A 7,502-nucleotide genomic window follows, 5' to 3' on the forward strand; every position below is an offset into this window, starting at 1 on the left:
AGTGATGGGTCGAAGGTGAGCGCGGATGGAGAGGCTGCGAGGCCGGCGCGGGCACACCCCGCATCCACCGCTTCAGGGCTCGGCATTTGCTCTGAGTCACCGCGTTCTTTCATTCTTGTCTTTGTAGATGGGAAGCATATCTCAGTTTAAAAAACACAACAAAAACCCCGGAGGTCATTTAGAGAAAGATTACATATCCGTATGTATTAGCTATATCACATTTACATGTATAGACATGTAATCTCCTTCCGTAATGAAACAGTTTTTTTAAAAAAATTGAGATATATTTCACATGCTGTAAAATTCCTCCTTTTAAAATGTGGCTTTTAGTATCGTTACAAAGTTCTGCAGTTATTACCGCCATCCAGAACATTGCCATCATCCCAAAATGAAACCCCATTTCAGTTGTAGTTGCTCCTAATTTCCCCGTTAACTCCACTCAGTTACTTTCTGTCGCTGTAGATTTCCCAATTCTGGAAATTTCATAGAAATGGAATCACATAGGTGGCTTTTTGGAAGTGGCCCCTTTGACAAAGCATAATGTTTCCCAGGTTCATCCATGTTGTATCATGTATCAGTACTTTAGTCTTTTTATGGCTGGATAATATTCCACTGTAATGGCGTGCCACAGTATCACATTTTGCCTATCCATTCAGCAGTTGGTGGACATTAAAGATGTTTCCACTTTTAGGCCACTGTGAATAATGCTACTACGGACGTTTGTGGATGTTTTATTGCAGGCATAGGCTTTCATTTCTCTTGGGTAAACACATATGTTTGACTTTTGAGGAACTGCTAACTTTTCCAAAGTAAGGGCAACATTTTGCTTTCCCACCAATCGGTGTATGCGGGGTTCCAGGTTCTACACATCCTCACCAACACTGCTATTGTCTATTGCAGCGGTTCTCAACCCGCGGGTCGCGACCCCTTTGGGGGTCAAACGACCCTTTCCCAGGGGTCGCCTAAGACCATCGGAAAACACATATATAATTACATATTGTTTTTGTGATTAATCACTATGCTTTAATTATGTTCAATTTGTAACAATGAAAATACATCCTGCATATCAGATATTTACATTACGATTCATAACAGTAGCAAAATTACAGTTATGAAGTAGCAACGAAAATAATTTTATGGTTGGGGGTCACCACAACATGAGGAACTGTATTAAAGGGTCGTTATTTAGGAAGGTTGAGAACCACTGGTCTATTGGCTAATTTTCATTATAGCCATCCTAGTGGGTGTGAAGTGGTATTGCTTTGCATTTCCCGGCTGACTAATCATGTTAAGTATATTTTCCTGTGTTCATTGTCCGTTTGTATATCTTCTTTGGAGAAATGGCTATTCAGATCTTTTCCCCATATTTTAATTGGGTAATTTATTTATTGTTTAATTATAATCTACATTTGTAGAAAAAAAATTTTGGTTAAGGGGCTAGCACTGACTAATAAAGACATCAACCTGAAATTAAGGGAAGTGGGAGGTCCTATTTTCCTAAGTTTGTGTAGTCTTTATTATAATTATATTTATATGTGGGTGGCAAAGACAATTTTTTTTTTATTTTTAATCCTCATCTGAGGATATTTTTTCCAATGATTTTTAGAGAGAGTGAAAGGCAGGGAGGGGGAGCGAGAGAAACATCAATGTACGTATCGACTGGCTGCCTCCTGCTTGTCTCCCCAGACAGGATGAAACCTGCAACTGAGGTACATGCCCTTGACCAGGATTTTTTTTTTTTTAATATATTTTATTTATTTTTTACAGAGAGGAAGGGAGAGAGATAGAGAGTTAGAAACATCGATGAGAGAGAAACATCGATCAGCTGCCTCCTGCACATCTCCCACTGGGGATGTGCCCGCAACCCAGGTACATGCCCTTGACCGGAATCGAACCCGGGACCTTTCAGTCCGCAGGCCGACGCTCTATCCACTGAGCCAAACCGGTTTCGGCCCTTGACCAGGAATTGAACCCGAGACCTTCAACCCGCCAAAGCTCTCTTCACTGAGCCAAACCACCTGGGGTCAAATAGTTTTGATGGTGCGGAAGAGCCACTTCCAGCTGAATGAATGCTGCTATACTTATTTGGTGGTTAATTTCTGAGTACACACAAATTCGACATTAGCTTCAGCTCTTACATAGCAGAAACCACTGAAGAAGACACGATCCTTGGAATGACCAGGAATTCAAGCCCATTTTTCTATTACTCTAATATGACCACTCAAAAGTATTCTACCAATTTTCAGAAACGTTATCAAATAAAACAAAAGATTTCCCGGTGGAAATAATGGATAAATAACTTACTAAAAGTTTTTGAAGAGCAGTCCAATCCTGTGCTTCAACTACCAAATTGTAATGCAATGGAAACATTTAACCCATTTATGCTTAATTAATTCTGTTAGTAGAATGAAGCTAGTAATTTCAATATATAATCTGAATGTTTTTTGTTTTAGCTAATGAAATGATGATCAAACATTGAAAATATAACCTGTCCAACCTAATATTGTTACTGACGTACCCAAGCGATGTGTAAATTTCCTGTAGCTGCAAATGTTTTCTCCAGTTGGCCTTCTCTTCCTCCTGGAAAGGGTAGTGGGAACAACTTCTGGGACATGATCCCTGAAAATGCTGGTCCGAGCAGATCTGCTTCCTTTATGGGAGACTTCTAGGGATTTCTCATCTTGTCTCTGAAATTACTGTAGTTAGATTTCTATAGCTTTAAAATAAAATTAAAATATCTATATCTATGTAATCTGGTAGGGTTCAGAGGCTAGAACTGTCAGTCAGATGGTCTATCTAATGTGAATGGATTTAATCAGATTGCTTTCTCCTATCTGAGGAACTGAGAGTTTTTGTTTTTTGAAAAAATTTTGTTTATTGATTTCAGAGAGAGGAAGGGAGAGGGAGAGAGAAACATCAAGGATGAGAGAGAATCATTGATCGACTGCCTCCTGTACGCCCCCTACTGGGGAGTGAGCCCCCAACCTGGGCATGTGCCCTGACTGGGAATTGAATCATGACCTTCTGGTTCATAGGTCAATGCTCAACCACTGAGCCACACTGGCCCGGCGGAAATGAGAGTTTTGACTTGAGTGGGGGTTAGGAGAGGTGAGTAGTGTGGGATCATGAAACAGTTTGGAGATTTGGGCAAAAGTTGCTCTATTTCTAAAAGTGTGGGTGTTGAAAATGGAGATCTTTGGACAGCATAAGGAGTCTGGAAGATGAGAAATGACTAGGAATTCAAGCCCATTTTTCTTTCACTCTAATATGACTGCTCAAAAGTATACTGCCAATTGAATGAAACAATTTGGAAGGGACAGTTGTAGGATATAAAGACAGATTCAACTTATTCAGACATTTTTGCCCAAGAAAAATTCTAAGTAAGAAAAGTGGAAGAAACCTCCCTGTCCTTCATTCCATTTCTCTTCCCATTGCATTTGCTCCACCTAGATCCTCCCTGCCTGCTCTTCTAGGACCCAGAATCAGACTGGGATTACTGTTGTTCATGTTGAAGGTGTGTAGTGTGCTATAATCACACCCCTTCTCTCCAGATTCTGGTCAAATTGAGATATGCCAGGGTTCTTGTTCCGGCATCAGGAAGGGTTCAGGAAATTTGGAGAAGGCTGTGCATAGATTAAATAGGAGTCCAGAGACGAAGTATAATTTTGAAAGGCATTTGGGGGTCAAAGGAGGCTAGCTTAAAGGAAACTAAGATCTAAGTTCTAAGTTCTAAGGTCGCCCTGCTTTTTATTTACGCAATTTGTCCTGAGGCGAGGCAGAGATATATACTTCAAAGGGTCAGGGTTTCATACAGAGTCCATTGTCAGAATGGGGGGGAATTAGCCTACGGCTGTTCAGGTGTTTGGCCAGTAGGAGGCAATAACATGTAGATTAAGATGCCCTGAGCTGTCTGGCAGAAAACAATCAATTTAATGTATCCTATTCAGGTTTGGGGAAATGCCATCAGCCATTCCCAACAGGTGACTACATGTGTGAGGTAACCCTGTTGAGTCCCCAAGTTCCATCAACCTTTTGATGAAACTCTTGAAATTATGACATGCTAGAATTGGCTTCCGGCAAGATAAAGTTTCAAAAGCCAGATGAGGATTCAAGTATTAAAATACAGTTTCATTTTCAGTTCTGAGAAAGCTGGATTGGAGGATTTAGCTTAGACTCATGCTCACACTACTCCTTCTTTGCCTACCCAGATACAGCTGTAGCACGTAAAAAACTTCAGGTTTCCTGTGGGAGGGAAAGCCCTGTTTCAGGGAGTTTATCTCATAGGAGTTGGAATAGAAAGGAAAACTTTCTCACCTTGAAGGCACACAAATCTAAGAGGGCCAGTGAAAGCTCAGGGGTGGGGTTTATCTGGAATATTGACCTTTATCCCTATTTTAGCCACTATATAAATCACTTTCCTGTCGGAGGAGCCACTGGTGGAGAGAAAGAAGAGTGTCCCTCAGTGCTGAGTGCTGTGGTAGAGGGGAAAATAAGCAGCCATCTCTCATTAGTTGTGTCCTGGATAATGGTGTTTTGTAGGCTAGCTTTTATAGGAAGTTAATTACTACTTAAGATTTTTTAAAAAATATATATTTTATTGATTTTTTATAGAGAGGAAGGGAGAGGGATAGAGAGTTAGAAACATGGATGAGAGAGAAACATCGATCAGCTGCCTCCTGCACGCCCCCTACTGGGGATGTGCCCGCAACCAAGGTACATGCCCTTGACTGGAATCGAACCTGGGACCCTTCAGTCCGCAGGTAAACGCTCTATCCACTGGGCAAACCGGTCAGGGCAAGATTTTTTTATTGATTGATTTTTAGAGGGAGAGACAGAGAGCGAGTGGGGGGGCGGAAGAAGTATTGGTTTGGTGTTCCATTTATTTATGCATTCATTGTATGTGCCCTGACCAAGAATCGAACCCGAAACCTTGGTGTATGGGACAATGCTCTAAACAACGGAGCTACCTGGCCAGGGCTTTAATCACCATTTATGAAATTGGAACTAAGAATATGTTTTCCACGGAAATAACAGTTTTTAAGTGGGTGATCATTTCATTGTGTGGTTAAAGATAGATTATTTGAGCCCATTTCCTTGTTTTATTCCTCCACTACATGTTGAGTATCTAATAAGTAATAGGCACTAGGCTAGGCCCTTGGGATTCACCTGTGGACAAACTCCTTGCTCTCATGGAGTTTACAGCCTGGAAAGACAAGTGCAGTTACAATAAAGCATAGTGAATGTTACAAAGCATGGAGCACTTCGGGATCACAGAGGAGGGGGAACTCTATGTAAGAGGGTCAGGGAAGTGATGTGTAAGAACTAAGATCATAAAGTAGAACACACAGTAGCCAGGTAAAAGGGAAGAGAGAAGATGAGCCCAAGTGTTTCGGGCAAAAAGAACACGGAAAAACTAAGAAGTGTAAGAGTGTCGCTCGCTCACTAAAGTCGTATTTTTCAAATTAGGCACCTGTCAGTAGATTGTAAAATCAATTTAGTGGGTTGTGACCTATATGTTTTGAAAAAGAAATGAAATAGAAAATAAGAGTGTGTCACACACAGATACTTATTAGATTGTGGTATATAGTTAGAAAATCCCTACAACAGAGGAAACAGAAGTCCAGCGTGACCACAGCTGAAGGTCTTGGGTAGGTGGTGATGATTATGCAGGATTGAGTTAACCTTATTACAGACTTTGGCTTTATTGGAGAGTGGATGAGAGGGCATTGAAAAGTTTGAATCAGGGCCTGATTAGGTTTATATTTTCTACAGATGCCGTTGAATTGCGTCTTTCAAATATAAACTTCAAATTTGTTGGCCCGGTGTTACGGGTTTTCCAAAACTGGTTCCCATCTATTTTTCTAAAGAATCATTCCACTATTTTTAGTTCTGGATCCTTCCATTTCATAAAGATTCCTTGTTTTGCCTTTCACCTTTCAGCCTTTGCACCAAGACTGAAAGATCTGTGAGAGCAGACCTTGCCTTTGTCTTGTCCACGTTGAATCTCTGGCATTTAGCCAAGTGCCTGGTACCCAGTAGGGACTACACAAATCTTTGTTGATGGAGGGCAAATACCTTTAATATGAGAATTGTTACAGAGTAACAAGAATGACCTTGATGCTGCTTTTGAAAAAAGGAAAAGGTTTTATTAGAAATCCTTTTTTTAAAGTTGAAATCATGTGATAGAACCACATTCAGTTATTTAAAAGATAATTTAACAAAAAGTGCTCTTATGTTAAAATAGTAGTAGAGATAATAAAAATAATATCAAACCTTTTGATTTTGGGGTTTGAACAGAAAGGCATTCTCTGAGCACTTACCAAAAAGTAGTTTTATAAAGATGGCTGGGGACAGAGGGAATAAGTTAGATTAAAATGTATCATTCATATGAGATTAATGGAGCGGCCACAGAAAATAGATTTTGATCTTTGAAGAAGTAAAAATAGAACATCTGCACACCCCAAAGAACTTACAAATAAGAATTGAATGATGTCAGGTTGTTGCCAGAGAACGATTATACTGTCACAGTGCTGTGACTTCACAGAACGGGGTTGTGGAACCCATCTGTGAAGGGGAAACCCTTTCAGGGTATGGTTTTGATAAGTGGCAAGGGGAGCTGCGAAACATTCATGAAAGGTAGAGTGATTTCAATTTATGAATCAAATTTCTCTTTAATGTATTTCTGAGATGTGGAAGCTTTTCTAATTAGTTTTGTAAATTAGGTTTTATGTATCGTAAACATGAATGCTTGAATCCAAGTTTGCTGATATAGGATGGCTTTTAAAACTCATTAGATTTTATACATTTATGTTCCATTGAGTCCTATTTTGAGCTGTGCATCTTAAGAACTTATATTGGAACTAACTTTTATAAATTTACCCTAAGGAAATAACTCTAGATATGGAAAGTGTTATGCATAAAGATGTTCATTTTCATTGCAATGTAATTTTGTCAAGAAAATGCCCTGCTGCCCTAACTGGTTTGGCTCAGTGGATAGAGCGTCGGCCTGCGGACTGAAGGGTCCCAGGTTCGATTCCAGTCAAGGGCACATGCCTGGGTTGCAGGCTTGATCCCCAGTGGGGGACATGCAGGAGGCAGCCAATCAATGATTCTCTCTCATCATTGATGTTTCTATCTCTCCCTCTCCCTTTCTCTCTGAAATCAATAAAGATATATTTAAAAAAAAAGAAAATGCCCTGCTATAGGGAAATGATTTATTAAAATATGGTAATCCACTTGAAGAAATAGAACCATGAAAATGCTTTTTTAGAGTGATGTTTTCTTTTTTTAAAAAATATATTTTTTATTGATTTATTTTACAGAGAGGAAGGGAGAGGGATAGAGAGTTAGAAACATCAATGAGAGAGAAACATCGATAAGCCACCTCCTGCACACCCCCCACTGGGGATGTGCCTGCAACCAAGGCACATGCCCTTGACCGGAATCGAACCTGGGACCATTCAGTCCACAGGCCGACGCTCTATCCACTGAGCCAAACCGGT

Source organism: Myotis brandtii, unplaced genomic scaffold (genome assembly GCF_000412655.1).
Source record: "Myotis brandtii unplaced genomic scaffold, ASM41265v1 scaffold155, whole genome shotgun sequence".
In the NCBI taxonomy this organism is placed as follows: Eukaryota; Metazoa; Chordata; class Mammalia; order Chiroptera; family Vespertilionidae; genus Myotis; species Myotis brandtii.